Source organism: Podarcis muralis, chromosome 17 (assembly GCF_964188315.1).
Source record: "Podarcis muralis chromosome 17, rPodMur119.hap1.1, whole genome shotgun sequence".
NCBI classification, from domain to species: Eukaryota; Metazoa; Chordata; class Lepidosauria; order Squamata; family Lacertidae; genus Podarcis; species Podarcis muralis.
The window spans coordinates 7,479,726-7,497,848 of NC_135671.1; the positions used below are offsets into that span (position 1 = coordinate 7,479,726).

At 45.3% G+C, this 18,123-nt stretch overlaps 1 protein-coding gene across 1 annotated transcript in view; it reads left to right on the forward strand.

Annotated features, from left to right (window-relative positions):
- The first annotated feature begins 185 nt into the window (after positions 1–185).
- CORO2A (coronin 2A) overlaps positions 186–18,123 on the forward strand; it is a 61,517-nt gene continuing 43,579 nt past the window's right edge. The window contains exon 1 of the mRNA XM_028712507.2: positions 186–840. The gene's annotated coding sequence lies outside the window, so the exon portion shown is untranslated. The remainder of the gene's footprint in view (positions 841–18,123) is intronic.

Consider the following 18,123-nt stretch of genomic DNA (forward strand, 5'->3'; position numbering starts at 1 on the left):
ACCAGCCCAGATCCCGCAGTTCCACTGCTGCGTCGTGCGTCCGGCATTATAACGCACTGGAACCGTCCGCTCGCAGAAACAAAACAAAATACGGGGCGGGGGGGAGTCTTGCAAATGTCCCTGAGTGGCTTGGGGGATCATTCTTAGAAGGGTGGATCCTCCCGACCTTGCATCGTTCAGGATCTGAGGGGCGGGGCGAAATCACAAGATCAGCAAAAAATGCTTGCATGAATTTGACAGCAACATATACTTAGCTATCAAATCGTCGCCTCCCTCTACCCCCTTTTTTAAAAAATACATCTGTCGGGTTGGGTGAGTTGCAACATTCAGGTTTGCTCAGGGTAGAGGGGCGCCCTAGCTGATTCCACCCCAGTCCTTGTGTGTAAAAATAAGAAGCATAATCCGCCAGCAAGTTCTCCTGGGCAAGGAAACGCTTTTTCAGCCTGCAAACGAATTGGCACATTTCTTGTTAAGACCTGAGCATATTAGAGGAACTGATCTCAACCCTATCTTGTTTTAGATATGCAGGGAGGGGAAAACATGAGCTCTTGAGAGAAAATAAAATCGTATTGGTTTAGGGCTGCCAACTTTGATTCCAGGACCAGAAGGCCGAATGAGGCCAGAGCCTGGAGGGATCTGTTTCACTGGGGTAGATCTCCTGGGCACGCCTAAGCTGGCCTTGGAGTTTGCTTGCATTTCAGGTCACCTGCGGCGAGTAGAAAATCTACTCCAAGTGACGAGCCATCAAATTTATTTGCTAATTGGAAGAAAGTTGGTTCTGCTTTTCATTCAAGCTGTCACTGTCAAGTCCCGTCCCCACCCCAGAATTCTTCCTATACGGTATGCATTTCCAAACGCTAGCCATTTAATTTAATTTAATCATTGCTTTCCTACCCACCTAATGCCAACTAACTGCTCCGTTGTTCTTGCAACCAGGTGGTTAAACAATGCCCCAAAGGGTGGGTTGTTTCAGGTCTTTCAGTGCAACCTTCTTGGTGAAAACAGGCTTCCAATCTGCTCTACTGCTTGTTTGGTGCTAAAAGGATGGTAGTTACTCTGGATAAGATATTTCAGAGTCCAGGTTTGATATTGTCTGTGTGACCTCGGTATGCCCTTCTGTGCCACGGGCTTGTTGCAGACGTAGATAAGGTGGTTGACTAACACAGTAGGATAGATTTATTGCCCTGACTTTGCCCTGGGGGCCAGGGAGACTTATGGAGGATTTGCAACAAGAATATTGCTGTAACTTTGCCCTTGAGTTCAGGGGAACCTGATGATTGTGCAAAAGGATTATGATGTTATTATTTTCAAAGGAGGTTTTGTCTGCAACCGAGGACCACATGAAGGATAATAATCGTACTCTAGTTCCATAGAAATTCTTTTGCTATGAGAATGGGTGGCTGGACTCAAAAGAGAAGACTCCTGCACTTTTAATAGTTGGCGAAGCAGAGCGCATTCCAACAGGTGTAGTGCTTGTATCTGGCCATCCTAATGGGTGCTAGGTAATTGCTGAGAGATGTGGCTTAGTGTCAGTTGATCCAGCTATTAACTGTTGGGTGCTAATTACGCAGTTCTGGAGATCATAAGAATTGCTTTGTTGGATGAGATCAATACATTGTGCTCACTGTGGCCTTCTAAGTGCCTCTGGGAAGCTCAGAAGCAGAGCATGAAGGCAGCAGCCATCCCTCCATGGTGTTTTCCTCCAGTGTCTATGACCGCTCTGTGGTATTTGAGAACCATACCCAGCAATGGTTTGCTTATTTAAATGTCTAACGTTGCTTCCCCCCAGCCACGTCCGATTCCCAATGACTGCCACGAAAGAGCCATCTAGTAAAACCAATAAACATTTTCTCCAGTAATGAATGAAAGTTAGGAAGCCAACAGCCAAATACTTGGTTAGTTATTTAAAAGTGAAATAACCTTCTTTGTGTCTTGAGCTCTTGGTCATGGGCTCCATTCCTCTCTCCCTTCCCCATTATTATAAAGGTAAAGGGACCCCTGACCATTAGGTCCAGTCGTGACCGACTCTGGGGTTGCGGCGCTCATCTTGCTTTATTGGCCGAGGGAGCCGGCGTACAGCTTCCGGGTCATGTGGCCAGCATGACTAAACCACTTTTGGCGAACCAGAGCAGCGCACGGAAACGCCGTTTACCTTCTTGCCGGAGCGGTACCTATTGATCTACTTGCACTTTGACATGCTTTCGAACTGCTAGGTTGGCAGGAGCAGGGACCTCACCCCGTCACGGGGATTCGAACCGCTGACCTTCTGATCCGCAAGTCCTAGGCTCTGTGGTTTAACCCACAGCGCCACCGCCGTCCCTTCCCCACCATTACTTTCCCCTAATTTTTCTTCTGCTCCATCCGTTGGCAGCATTCCCTAGTTCCAAGCTTTCAAGCCTGGACTCCATTGCTTTGGCCTGCTTCCTTCACCACCCTAAGTTCTCATTTGCTAGGAGGTCCTTCTGTTCCTTTTTCATTAGTCCTGTTTCCCTGCCGGTCTATAGGATCTGAGCAGCTCTTCTTGAGAGTCTTAGGGTTAGAACAATTCAATTCTTTAGCCTGACGTGCCTATCATAGCGGCTCACCTAGAGACTTCTCCTCTAAGCCACGGTATGTCAGACCAGGGAGAAGAGTTGGTGGAAGAAGACTGGAAGAAATTTAAAGACTATTTGCAGAAATATTGTAAAATTAATGAATGTTAAAATGATGTTGGATTGAAATGAAACGGCTTTAGCAATAAGGTTAGAAAGAATATGTAAAAATGGATTGATAATTAGATGAAATTACGAAGCTATAATATGTTAAGATATAGAATTAAGATAAAAACAAAGAGGGAATGGATTTGCTGAATCAATTATGTGAAATGGAATACAAAAAAGGGAGGTGTGAGGGGGTCAGGAAACAAGTAAATGAAACATAAGATATGAAAATACTGCTTTGTTTTTAATTGGTTTTTCTTTTTTCATGTATTTTGTATTTTTTCTGTTGCATTTTTGTACTTATTATATATTTTTTACTTTATTTTTATTTTTCCTTGTTACTATGTTATTTGTTCCTTTTTAATTTTGTAACTCTTTTTTGTTGGTAAAATCTTAATAAATATCATTTAAAAATAAAAAAAAATAAGCCACGGTATATCAGGGCTAGGCTGTGGGCAGCAATCTGAGCCAGGGACCACAGAACAAGTCAGGACCAAAGAGTAAGTGGGGTGTAGTGGTTGAGATGCTGGACTAGCACCTGGGAGACCAAGGTTCAAATCCCCACTCAGCCAGGAAACTCACTGAGCGACCTGGGCCAATTCCTGACTGTCAAGAATTCTGAAGGAAATCAGCCCTGAGTGCTCACTGGAAGGACAGATCATGAAGCTGAGGTTCCAATACTTTGGCCACCTCATGAGAAGAGAAGACTCCCTGGAAAAGACCCTGATGTTGGGAAAGATGGAGGGCACAAGGAGAAGGGGATGACAGAGGACGAGATGGTTGGACAGTGTTCTTGAAGCTGCCAGCATGAGTTTGACCAAATTGCGGGAGGCAGTGGAAGACAGGAGTGCCTGGCGTGCTCTGGTCCAGGGGGTCACGAAGAGTCGGACACGACTAAACGACTAAACAACAACAAAGCTTTTGGTCTCTGGGGTATAATGCTGGAACTTTCCTGTTCCACTCATTAGACACAATGGTTTTGTGGGGTTTCCCCTTAGCTCAAATTACCAGGTGGTTAATTAGCACCGAACCTTCCTTTGGGGGAGTTGAAGTATGCTCACCAGGGAGAAACACACTGGGGCATGGGAGCCCATAATAAATGTGACACACACCATAGAAATGGGTGTGACAATGTTAAGGGCAGGCCTAGGCTGCGCTTGAATCGAGGCAGAGGCGTGTGCAGATTCTCTAGCCCGGGGCCCTGAGATCAGTAGGTGCCTCCAGCAGGGCAACTAGCAGAAAAGTTTGTGCCCTGTTGTTGCCAAGTCAGTAGCAGAAGGCCTGGCTTCTTGTTCTCACATCAGACCTGGCCAATCCACAGGCTTCATGCGCTCTGTTAGTTGGAGAGGTTGATATTGGCTGCGTACCTGTGTTATAGATGGATATAGGACACACAGTCCTGGGTCGTTCTCTGGGACCAGGAGGTTCCTGCTTCAAGCCTTGAGGCTAAGCAGAGACCTGTGCAAACCTTTGCTTTGTGAAGTATATGATTGTGTCCTAGCATTAACCGTAGGATGCATGTGGTTCATGGAGAGGGGGATAATGAAGCCACATTGGCAAGCCCTGCCTCCACCGCTGACATTCACTGGGTCCACATCAGTTGGTGTGGAGCTTCCCACAAATACTGATGCTTGTGCATAGATCTCATGATGGGAGTTCCTGGTTGGACAGGCGCTCCTCTTTACGTGGAAGAAGTATACATGCTAGCCAAATGCACAGGTGGCATGGTACATGGCTGTTGCACATGTCAGCAGTGTTAGATATATAAGCTAGGTGTCAAACCCTTCAGCCAGGGTTACAGTTGCCAAAGCATAATGTCTAGTTGCCATTTTGGGGGCCAGAGGGCCCGAAAGTCATATTTTCCAATAAAAGTGATTGGTTCCTGAAATATAACGGCTAGAATTCTACAGCAGGTATAGGCAGACTCCAGCCCTCCAGATGTTTGGGACTACAATTCCCATCATCCCTAGCTAACAGGACCAAGCGGTCAGGGATGATGGGAATTGTAGTCCCAAACATCTGGAGGGCCAGAGTTTGCCTATGCCTGTTCTACAGGATTTGCTGCTAGTGTGTGAAAACAGTCAAGACCCAAGGACGCCCAGGCATGCACCTCCAGATGATGGAGACATCAGATACCATCCTAGTGCATGGGCATCTTCACTTGGATGCAAGTGGTGAATTGTTGTTGTTGTTTAGTCGTTAAGTCATGTCCGACTCTTCGTGACCCCATGGACCAGAGCACGCCAGGCACTCCTGTCTTCCACTGCCTCCCGCAGTTTGGTCAAACTCATGCTGGTAACCTTGAAAACACTATCCAACCATCTCGTCCTCTGTCGCCCCCTTCTCCTTGTGCCCTCCATCTTTCCCAGCATCAGTGTCTTCTCCAGGGAGTCTTCTCTTCTCATGAGGTGGCCAAAGTACTGGAGCCTCAGCTTCACGATCTGTCCTTCCAGTGAGCACTCAGGGCTGATTTCCTTAAGAAATGTGCCTGGTGAATTTTGAATGCTGCATGTCAGCAGTGAGGCATGGCCGGCCCGCACAACGCCAGATCTTCCTCCCACACGCTTTCAGTGCGTGTGTATGTGCACCCCTTCTGAACCCACCTCATGTTGAGAAGGCTAGCAAGCCACGGCCATTCGATTCCCCCACCCTGCATCTTCACCCACAAAGCACTCCACACGCGGTACAGCACTCGTGTTGAGTGTAGGATCAAGCCCTTGATGAACAGCTGTAATGTGAAGTTAATGAAAGGTAAAAGGATACTCAAATAAGTTCATTTTCATTCCTCAGGGTGTAAAATGATCGTTGTGCCGGCGTCCAAAGAGAGGCTTTGTGCGACACGGCACACAGTTGATGTTGTTAGAGCTGGCCAGGAGCTTTCCGTCTTGTGGCTGTGATTAAGGCAGGAGAGTGAAAGAGACACTGTAATCCTATATTGATTTACTTAATGCTGGCTGGTGTGACATCTAACTGGTTTAGTATCACTGGCTATGCAGAGAGCTGGTTCTCTCTACAGCTTTCGCATATCTGACATGCAATACTGATTTTATTTTCTGTTGCTGTCCTGTTAAATAGGCAGCTCGGTTGGTGAGAGTGTGCTGCTGATAACGCCAAAGTTGCAGGTTCGATCCCCATATGGGACAAGCTGCATATTCCTGCATTGCAGGGGGTTGGATGAGATGATCCTCAAAGTCCCTTCCAGCTCAAGAATTATTTGTTTGTAAGTGTGATTATCACTGATGCTCTGTTGTCTTGGGATAGATACGTGCCTCCTCCAAAATTTTCTTCATTCTGTTAGTGGAACAGAATGTCCCTTGGTTGACGCTAAGCTGTCTACCGTATTTTTCGCCCTATAGGAAGCACTTTTTCCCCTCCAGAAATGAAGGGGAAATCTGTGTGCGTCCTATGGGGCAAATACAGGCTTTCGCTGAAGCTTGGAGAGCGAGAGGGGTCGGTAGGCACCGACCCCTCTCGCTCTCCAGGCTTCAGGAAGCTATCAGCAAGCCTGGGGAGCCCGCGGGAGTTCCCGCAGGGCTCCCTAGGCTGCGGATAGCAGCCTGCTGTCCGGCGTGCGGGACGCCCTGAAGCAGAGCGCCCCGCGCGCCGGGCAGACATCCGCAGCCTGGGGACCCCTGCGGGAGTTCCCGCAGGGCTCCCCAGGCTGCGGATAGCAGCCTGCTGTCCGGCGCGTGGGTGCCCTGAAGCAGAGCATTTTTTCCTTTATTTCCCCCCAAGAAAACTAGGTGCGTCCTATGGGACGGAGCGTCCTATGGGACGAAAAATACGATAATCCAGCTTGTATTAGTGGAGGAAAGGTGGGTCTGCCTTATGCTAGGACCTATATAGCTCAGTTGGTAGAACATGAGGCCCTTCATCTCAAGGTTGTGGGTTCGAGCCCCACATTGGGCAAAAAGACTTCTGTCTAGATGACCCTTGTGGTCCTGTCCAACTCTACAGTTCTATGAGACAGATGGTCCATGGTCTCCAAAATCTCAGGTGGCATTCTTTCCTAAACCAAGTTACCTAAGAAGCCAAGAACTGAGCTGATATTACTTATTGTTGCACTGGGTGATATACAAGCTAATATATGAAAGTCATGTGGTTGTATCCACTGGTGGCTTTCTGCTATTGCAAAGCACTTCCACAAGCAGAAGGCCTTTTTGACAATCTCCCTGCCCACTGCAACCGTCTGTGTGCAACTCTCCCCCCCCCCCAAGCTCCTCTGGGTTGTGGGGCTCTCTGGAACAGTATGGGATGTGGCATGGGTATGTCTGCAGCAGGCAGGGGGTGAGGAATGAAAACTGCGGGGCCTTTCCTCATGCAAGCAGTAGTTATTTCACTAGAGCAAACCTACTGTTAGATACAACTCAGCAATAGGGAATTGCTCCCCTTTTGCAGCTGTGGATTATAGAGCCATGGAAGAGTAGAAGTTCAGGCTTTTGGTCAGCTGTGACATGCCGTCCATGCATTGGGAGGTCGGAGGCAGGTCAAGGCAATAAGGCAGAAGAAGCAATAAACTATGGGAAAAAAAGCCAAGGTTCTTGAGCAGATTCTTTCTTGAAGAACCTTCTGGTCTATTTAATGCATTGTGCTTCCTGTTAATAAATCAATCCATTTGTGATTTTAAAGAATGTACTGTACTGCTGGTGACTCATTATCTCACTGCAAGCGAAACTGGGGACCTTTCCAAGGACTGCCTCGCCCTCGATAAAAGATTCCCTCCCCTACAGTCTAATGGTGGCCCAGACCAAGAGAGCTGCAGTAGATGACAACTCCCATCTGGAGAAGAACGACGTGAGGCAGGGCATTTGGGACATGGTCTGCATGATCAAGCTGATGTTCATTGTTGGGGTTTCTTGGGTAGCAGATGCAATTCAGGATGGGTTGTTCTTGTTGTTTAGTTATTTAGTCGTGTCCGACTCTTTGTGACCCCCTGGACCAGAGCACGCCAGGCCCTCCTGTCTTCCACTGCCTCCCGCAGTTTGGTCAAACTCATGCTGGTAGCTTCGAGAACACTGTCCAACCATCTCGTCCTCTGTCATCCCCTTCTCCTTGTGACCTCCATCTTTCCCAACATCAGGGTCATTTCCAGGGAGTCTTCTCTTCTCATGAGGTGGCCAAAGTATTGGAGCCTCAGCTTCATGATCTGTCCTTCCAGTGAGCACTCAGGGCTGATTTCCTTAATAATGGATAGTTTTGATCTTCTTGCAGTCCATGGGACTCTCAAGAGTCTCCTCCAGCACCAGAATTCAAAAGCATCAATTAGGAAATAAAGCTGTTGGCATATCCTGGGCCAGATTTACTGCCAGAAGCGCCCCCCATCACTTGTGGTTGGTTTTTTTTGTGGTTTCTATATGGAGGCGGAGCTACTTATGTTGTGTTCACATATAGCTTCCTGAAGGTTGCCCACACCTTCTGGCTGGCAGAAGTTCCCCATCCCCGTTGTATGGGATAAGAGGTGCAGTTACTTCATCCAGAATCAGAATGTGAGTGGTTCGCGGAGCTAGGAAGAGTCTGAGAATAAACCAGTGTCCTTCCCAGAGATGGGCTGCTCAGCACTGGCACTCCTCACGGATTAGGATCAAGCTCTCCAGACAGCTTATATGGGCTAAACGGCAGCAAGCAAATTAAAAATCGTGCCTTGACAATAGCTTTCTTCATTGCTGAGGGGAGGCAATATAACTGTTGTAGTTTAGATATATTAAAGAGAGATTAAAATCCACAGTAAAAACAAACATCAACAAATAAAGCCATCTAACAGGTGACCAAAGAGAGAGACTTTGTATTAGCCAACTGATACATCAGATTAATAGAAATTGTAATTAATAAAGCAGCCAACATCAGCAAAGGATTAGAGAGGTTCTGTACTTTGCATGGATATCGGCCCCATCCTTTAGTTTGTTGATTGTGGTTTCCTTCCTAATACTCTTGTTTCATATGGGTTATTTTGGCTGCACATGGGACTGGTTATAAAGAAGCTGACATCCTTACAGTAGTGCCAGCGTGTACGCACAAGAGAGCCAGCGTGGTGTAGTGGTTAAGAGCGATAGACTTGTAATCTGGTGAACTGGGTTCGCTTCCCCGCTCCTCCACATGCAGCTGCTGGGTGACCTTGGGCCAGTCACACTTCTCTGAAGTCTCTCAGCCCCACTCACCTCATAGAGTGTTTGTTGTGAGGGAGGAAGGGAAAGGAGAATGTTAGCCGCTTTGAGACTCCTTCGGGTAGTGATAAAGCGGGATATCAAATCCAAACTCTTCTTCTTCTTCTTAGAGTAGTGCTGCTTTGGGGCAAGGTTGATTCTAGCATCTGTCACCCACACAGGTTGTGCTTGCCCATGTCCAGCAATTATAAGTGATCCACCTTGAGAAATCCAGCTGTGGAGGTTGGTGCTAGATTGCTCTGGCCTTGCCTCACACCCAGTCAAGAGATGCGCCAGGGGGAGCTTCCTGCTGCTTTTCTGTATGCTCAGAACAGTGACTCCTACAGAAACTGGTGGGTGGGCTCCGAGGGATAATAATCCTTACTTTTGCATCCTCTGAAAATGGTGTTTAAGAGTGGAGCATGGTTCCTGTTGACTTCGGTGGTGGTGGGGGGGGATTGGAGCACTATTAGAATGTGAGGAAATATTGCATTAGAACTTTGGGATTTCTGCCGGATGAGATGCCGCAGAATTACCGTATTTTTTGCTCTATAGGTAAAGGTACCCATGCCCGTGCGGGCCAGTCGTGTCCGACTCTAGGGTTGTGCGCTCATCTCACTTAAGAGGCCGGGAGCCAGCGCTGTCCGGAGACACTTCCGGGTCACGTGGCCAGCGTGACGAAGCTGCTCTGGCGAGCCAGAGCCGCACACGGAAACACCGTTTACCTTCCCGCTATAAAGCGGTACCTATTTATCTACTTGCACTTAGGGGTGCTTTCGAACTGCTAGGTGGGCAGGAGCTGGGACCGAGAGACGGGAGCTCACCCCGCCGCAGGGATTCAAACCGCCGACCATACAATCGGCAAGTCCTAGGCACTGAGGTTTTACCCACAGCGCCACCCGCGTCCCTCTTTTTTTTTTGCTCTATAAGACTCACTTTTTCCCTCCTAAAAAGTAAGGGGAAATGTGTGTGCGTCTTATGGAGCGAATGCAGGCTGCACAGCTATCCTGGAAGCCAGAACAGCAAGAGGCATTGCTGCTTTCACTGCGCAGCGATCCCTCTTGCTGTTCTGGCTTCTGGGATTCAGAATATATTTTTTCTTGTTTTCCCCCTCCAAAAACTAGGTGCGTCTTGTGGTCTGGTGCGTCTTATGGAGCGAAAAATATGGTAAATGCACATCTCCATCCAGACAGTGAACTTGCATTTGGGATTCTTCCCACTATCCCTGCTAATAGTCAAGTTGGGTAGTGGAATTCCTATCAGTATGGAAGTGAGACATTATAGGACCACCCAAAACAAGGGCCAGGGTTCTCCATACTTGTGGACTTACAGGACATACATAGAAGTGTAGATTTGTAAATGAAAAAACCAAAGACCCCAAAACAACTCTGAACTTCCAAGATGTTGATGGGGCGGAGGTGGAAATTGGATGGATGGCAATTGGTCTTCTCAAGCCCCTAACAGGCTGCAGCAAGTATCCTAGAGGGAGTGATTGGTACTAGGAAGAAGAGAGAAAGTATCTGTTTGCATAGATAAACTCCCAGCTTCAGTCTCCTGGATCTCCAGGTATGACTGGAAGAGGTGCTTCTAGTCAGTATAGAATTATGGAGATAGATGGACCAATGGTTTGACTCAGGATAAGGCAAATTCCTCTGTCCTAAGAAACACAGTGATGAGCTTCTTTCATTTCCCTTAAAGAATAAGTGCTGCTGAAGCAAAATGGCATGTTTTATTAAGAAAACAAGGCAAAAGCAAGTTCTTAAAATAGTGATCTGCAGTCGTATTGCTTTTCTGCAGTTGTATGGATTTTTTAAAATCTCTCATACGACGCAGAAACCAAATGTATCAGATCTTAGCAAGCACCTCAGAGTGGGAGGAGTAAATGAAATGCTTCCCCTAAAGTTGTTTAAAAACAACAACACTCCACATCTCCTCTGAAGAACACAGGAAATTTCAGGAGGGGGAAAAGGGGAAATGACAACCTTTGCCCTTCCCACTCTCCAGAAACCTCCCCATTCTGATATGTAAAAATCTTGGAAGGGTATTAGGGATGGAAGGATGTGTGTCATGAAGTTTAAAAAATATATATCTTCATGTTATTTAGGGAGGCTTCAGGAGATGGGAAAGGAAAAAGAAAACCTATTTTCTCATTCTCCAGAAAGTTCATCCAGCATATTACAGTGATTCTTTAGATATAACTGGACTACAATGCCCATCATCCCTGACTGTTGGCCCTGCTGATGGGAGCTGTAGTCCAACAACATCTGTAAGGCCACAAGTTTCTCCATCCCTGCTACATAGCAATAAAGTGCTCAAGTTTAGGTCTGGCAGTCAGCCTGAACCCTGTTCAGGGAAGTTTTTAACGTGTGATATTTTACTGTATTTTTGGTTTTTATGGAAGCCGCCCAGAGTGGCTGGGGAGGCCCAGCCAGATGGGCGGGGTATAAATAATAAATTATTATTATTATTATTATTATTATTATTATTATTAGGCTCTGTACAGCCCAGCAAACGAAAGCTTGAGGATGGGAAGACGCAGACATCCTTTCCCCCTTTCTCTTGTCCTGAAACCTCACTTCCCTCTGTGAGCCCTGAAGAGCACTATGAAATCGCTTGCTGCATCACTGAACAGGAGCGCTTCTTAGATGCTGGGGACACACTGTAATATTTTGATGCATCGTGTCACAGATGCATTGCGCATCAACATTCAGTTTTGCTTCTGCGGCAACGTGGTGTTAATATATTCATCTAGCACGTGTAGAAAGTACGTAGGTCTGCACACACAATTCTTTTGTTGGATTGGACCACTCTACCCAGAGTGAACTGGGGAAAAATGTGTTCGTTTGAGAAATGTATTATATCACTATCTCATTTTTCACTCTCTGATGTATTTCCAAAAATAGTTACTTTCAAGTTTTGTTGACTAGTGGACCCGAATACATAGATCTCTTCTGTTGGACCCAGTTCACCTCTATCTTTAGAGTATCAGTTTGCTGTTCTCCTGCTATATATCATGGCGGGTATATCATCTTCCTCTAATAATCAGGAAAACAACTGCCAAGGAGTAAAAGCTTTATAAGCTGGAATTTGCCCTATCGCTGAAACCAAAAGTACACGATTACTTGTGGAGAAAACTGATAAGGAGTAATATTTTCTTGGTGTCCAAGTTACAAAGAATGAAGTGAAACAGAGCATTGTTTCTAGAGAAAGTAGACCAGGGCGGACTTGGATTTTATTTTTTACTTTTTGTGTGTGTGTTGTGATCCTTTATATATTGGTTTGGAAGGCAGGAAGCCCGCTAAGCAAGAAAGATGGACTTATTCAGAGAAGAATTTGGTGGAGACATTCAGACGCTCTTGATCTGAGATTTGGCTTTATTAGTATGCCCACCTAACAAAGCAAAAACATGAAACTTGGAATTTTAGGTAGCTTGACGATGTTCCCTTTTTTTACAAAAGTGTGGGGATCGTTTTCATTCTCTTGGATACAATGCTGCGCTGTGATTTGGTTGTCTTCTGCTTTGGCTTAGTCCTTCACTGAGGTGGCAAGTCTGTGTCTGGAAGCTCAGTGAGCCTGGATAGCTCAGTTGGTTAGAGCGTGGTGCTGATAGCGTCAAGGTTGCAGGTTCGATCCCTGTATGGGACAGCTACATTTTCCCTCATTGCAGGGATAGACTGGTCCTCAGGGTCCCTTCCAATGCTACGATTCTATGATTCTGTGAGTCAAGGAGTTTGAAAGGAGCATGGTCAGGGTGACAGCAAGACCGATCAATTCAGTAACAACCCCCCCCCCCCAACTGAGTTGTTTAGATACAATAAATTCAATAACTGACCATTAACTGCCCTTTAATGGTGCCCTAAAGCAATTGCTTCACTCAGCCCTCACAGAAGCAAGAGCAGAGCCTTGTATCAAAGGGCTTTCTGACTGATAAGTGCTATCTGGCCTGGGCAAAGGTGTAGCGATAGTTGTGTCAGCTGCTTAGCTTTTATTGCCCTTGTTCCCATGAACCCTCCTCATCTAATTACTGTATTCAATTTGCAGTGGAAAACCTTTGAGTTCTTCTTGGGGTAGGCTGACAGCAATTCTTCCTCTCCATCCCCCCACTCCACCACAAAAAAAGAAATTGGATTAAAGGCTATATTTGGCTTTAATCAGCATCAATTCTCTGTTAGCTTTGTGGGGTAAAACTTGCTTTGCTCATAGATCCAGGATCTGGGAAGCCAATGAAGAGTCTACTGCACTTAACCTGCAAGAGGTGGAAGTCCTCGCTTCCTGTTGTTTGAAAAGTTCAATTAGCAGGCTCTGCTTTTTTATGAATGGCAAGTTGTTTCTTTGCCGTGATGGGGGCTGGCACAGAATTCACAGGGTTGGCTTAAAATCATTTTGGGAACTTTTGAGATTCATTGGGGGTTGCTAATTGATCCCCAGCAGCTATCCGCTAGGAGACACCTTGCAGTTGCTGCTAGCCTGACATGGCTGCTTGGATCAACAGAGCCACACAACACACTATTTTTGGACCTCTAGAAGCTCTCTCTAGTTCAGCACTGGGAGAGGGGAAGGAAAGCATTGAAGTCCTGGCTGGTCAAGGGCAGATAAACTTTCAGGTTTCCCTTCCGGTCCTAAAAGAAGGGAGTTTCCAGAGGGTTTTTTTATTTTTTATTTATTTAACATAATTGTTACAAAATATAAGCAGAATATTGCAAATATATACATATATATTTCAAATAAGCACATATATATGAAAAAGGAACAAAAGAGAAAAGAAAGAAGAAAATAAAAATAAAAAAGAGGAAAAAAGAAGAAGAAAAGTTGGAAGAATTTCTTCCAAGTTTATTCTACAAATATCTCAATATGAAAATAATAATAAAATTTCATCAATTGACTTCCATCGCTTACACAGCACTTCCTATATACATTTTAAGCAAGATTGTATTTGTTTTTCCGTATTTTCCCCATACAATCTCACACAAATATTCTAATCAATAAGTTTTCTAAATCTTTCATAAATCTATTCTAAACACAACCAATACCTTACATTTAATCCTTGTCTACATAAATAATCCAGAGGTTTTAAACAGCACCAGATTTAGGACAGTGAGGGTGGTTCTGCCATACAGGGTACTGAACTGAGGGAGTGCAAAATTGAGAAGATCCGTTTGGGGACACCAAATTTTGGGCTCATGTTCTGAGGCGCCATATTACGAAAGTTCACCCCTGTTTCAAAACCGGGGGCTGGAGTCTACACACCCAAGCTCCCCAGTTGTGTGTGTGTTTGTATAGTGATATTCATGTGAACCTTCTAACATGTTCATTGAGCATCTGAGAGGGTAGCAGGCCTCCCATTAGAGCTCAAGGCTAGGTCACACTCCTATTTGCTGTGCACAGACTGCATTTGCAGTCCTGGGTTTTTCATCTATGTTCACACAACATCATCCAAAGTGCAAGTGTATCCTGTACTTTGTTATGGGTTGTTTCTCAAACCAGCTTCACACCAGCTGGAGTCCTTAAGTCATTTATTTCGAGACAAGGTGTGAACACCTTTGCAAAAGGGTAGACACCTCTGCCTCTTGGTGCCTCCTCGAGTGTATACAAACAGAAATGAACTGGGAGGAAACAGCCGTGAAATGAAGGTGGAGGGGGGACTTCACAGTGCTCTAAAGTGGTGATGTGAGTACACTCCAAGTGGATTCAGATGTAATACCAAACTGGTAGGTGAGTGATCCTCTTTTTTTATATATAATAATTTTTATTAGCTTTTAATTACAATCCAAAGGTAGGTGAGTGAACGTTGGGCTCACCTGCTGCAAATTCTTCCTTTCTGCCTTACGGTTTGAGCCAGGAAACTTGGAAATCGGCATCAAACCGTGGCTCCCAGTCCTAATATACAGTGGTCAGCACAAGCCACAGTTTGCCAGTTTAGACAAAATGGTAAACTGTGGTTTGTCTCAAAAGTCAGAAAGGGATTAAGAGAATTGCAGTGTGCCATGGGAAAAGGGAGTGTGTTAGTCCAAGAGTCCTTCGAGTTTCATCTGTGGAGTGCCAAACCATGTTTTGACAAAATGTCTGAACCGACTCTCCCTAATGTTGAAGGATGGTGGTGCTCTACAGGCAATAAAATTTGACTTTGGCTTCTGCTAGGGTGTTGGAAACCTGGCATGCCTAAGCTGACTCTGTTGAAACCACTCCACCTTTACACCAGAAAAATTGGGTGTTGATGATGTGGGAGGCTTTTTATTAAGCGTACTCTCTGACTCGATACAGATAATAATGGTAATTTTAACAGTGACAAACATTGCTTGGTTTATGGCGTAATGACTGTGGGAGTGTATAGTTCTTCTTTTTGAAAGTTTTGCTGGGAGAATTGAACTGTAAAGGTAAACAATATCAATTCACTGGTGAGAACTTGTGGAATCTGTCCACCTTGAATACATCACCATGAACAACAAGCCGGTTTGAGAGCTCTGCTCTCCTCAGGGATGGGTGCCGAGCCCAGACTGTGGCTGACTCCTTAGCAACTCTCATAAACAGAGATGATTTCACACAACTTGTGGTCAATTTCGAGAGTCTCTATTTGCCTTTCCTCCCCTGACGTTGCTTTTTGAGATAAAGCAGCCTATGACTAAATGATAAAGCCTTTATTAAAGATGGAGCAAAAACCTGTTAATACTACTATTTCTCTTTTTCAGAGAGAGAGAGAGAGAGAGAGAGAGAGGCAAGGCCCTGTCAAGGACCTTTAAGGTTAATGGCAATCATTGGTCATACCCAAACCATATACCGTATTTTTCGCTCCATAAGACGCACTTTTTTCTTCCTAAAAAGTAAGGAGAAATGTCTGTGCATCTTATGGAGTGAATGCATGATCCTTGGAGCCAACTTGCCCAGGGGCAAAAAGCAGATCCTGTTTTGTTTTGTTTTGTTTTTTGAAAGAGGGAAGTGGGTGTTGAAACAAAGCCGCTGATCATTTGCTGATCAGGGAGAGAGATAAGGGACGCTAGAGATAAAGGAGGCTGCCTGGGAGTGGGGAGGTAAAGACAGCAAACTTGCAAAGAGGGGAAACAGGAAGACTAAAGCAATAAGGAGAGAAATTAGAAGAAAAGGAGGAGCAAAAAACTGCTCCAGCTAAGGAAAAGACACTAAGGCAAACAAGAGGGAAGGGAGTGTTGAAAGGAAACAGCTGATCGGTGGGATCGGAAGAGAGATAAGGGAGCTAGCAGAGGCTGCCTGGGAGGGGGGAGGTAAAAGCCCATGGATCCTCAGGATTTTTACATTGGGCCACCCCAAATTCACCATCAGATCACATATCATGTCCATGGCTACAGCCTGCACCAAAAAAATCACGCACCCACTGTTGCGTGGGGCCACAATGGCGCAAAAACGTGGTTACAAAGCACGGATCCACATGGATCCTCTGGATTTTTGCATTGGGCTACCCCAAACTCACCATCAGATCACATGTCTGTGGACACAGCATGAACCACAAAAATCATGCATCTACTGTTTCTTTCAGAATATTTTTTTCCTTGTTTTCCTGCTCTAAAAACTAGATGTGTCTTATGGTCAGGTGCGTCTTATGGAGCGAAAAATATGGTATTTAAAGAATTATTATGCCTTTTTAACAGTCATGGTAATCCTGGGAACTGTAGCTTGTTGCTTAGTGCTGTAACCCCCTCACAGAGCTACAGTTCTCAGCAGCGCCTTCAACAAACTGCAGTTCCCAGATCCTTTTGGGGAAGCAATGGCCACTGAAGTGGTATAAGACTGCTTTCAATATATGGTGCTTTTGTAAATTCCAGAGGCTTTGTGTCTACCTGTGCAATACTGTGTTAAATACCCCAAGGAGTGAATACCTGAATTTGTGTGGCTTCCTATTTCCTGGCCTGACCAGACTAGACTTTTTAAATATTCTTTTTCCTTTGGTTATTGATTACGTGCATTTTTTAGCAGTTGTCCTACAGATGTGGAATGTGATTCGACCACTGTTTTTTAATATATAGAAAAAAGGCGCCAGTACTCACCATGAAGTTGTGCAGTTTAAATGCCACACTTTTAACTTTTGGTGTGAAAAGGTTCTGATATGAGTACACCCAGAAAAAAAGCCCTGGGTTCCACAGGATATCAGACAAGCCCCATCCTTTGTGAGTTTCAGATGCTCTGAAGACTTACCTCTTCCCTGCAACTTTTAGCAACCCATATCATCTCAATTGCAGAATTGTTATGTGAACCTGATTTTCATAGTTTAGTCCTATGGTGCTGTTTTCATGTTGACACTCTTGTGTTTGAGATACTGTTTTTGTGGTGTTTTTATATGGCTTTAAGTGGTGTTTTATTGTGTGTCTGGCACTGGGTTTATAACCCACTTCATGAACCCTTGTGTGTGTGTGTGTGTGTGTGTGTGTGTGTGTGTGTGTCTTGCAAAGTGGTATACAAATTTTTTAAATGAAGAAACAGAAAATCAATGGGAGGGTGGGGGTTTTTTGAGTGGTGCAATGCCCAAAGAGGAGAGGGAGGTGTTAAAACAGCTCCTTGTCCCTATATTTGTTTTGCCAAGGCTTGCGGCCTATGAAGGCTGAGGTGGACAAAACAAGAGTAGGAAAAATAACATGCAACCGGCATGCAATGTCTAGTGTTCTCCTTGACTTCTTAAGGCCCCTGTCAAGCACAGTGAATGATGGCTTATCTTCAAATGGCTTTTCAGTGGGCAGCATGCCCAGGCTGGAGCCAGTCAGGATGACGGTTCATTTTAATTGAATGATGTGATCGTGTCCATTAAGGAGTTCTGCATCGAGAACAATTAAGCAGGAGGGAGGAGGGAGGCCAAACATTTGGTGCATATTTCTTTCTGTTCCGGGATGCAAATTGGTTTGCCGTAATAGCTGTGCTCAAGGGTCTTCCGAATGTGGAGTACTAGATTCCTCTTCCTCTTCTTCTTTAGACTCGCTTGTACGTACATGTTTATCGCTTGGTGATTTGTGTGTGTGAATGAATCATCACAGATTAATTGCTAGAGGTGAAGATTTCACTCGGCTTGCTTCAGGTCAAACTCGGGGCTTTCCATGGGAGTTAGTCACTGAAATATACTCAGAGTGGATTTCATGCTCTTTATTCAGCTCATAATGGTGAGGAGGAATGGAAGTTCCCCCGGAATGTCTGCTTTATATACATTATTTACACAATGGGCCCCACGTGATTGGCTAATTCCGGGATTCTCCTGTAGGCCAATCAGGTTGCGGATTCCCTTCCACCTGGAGCTGGATTGGGTGGGTCCTGTGGACCAATCAGACTGC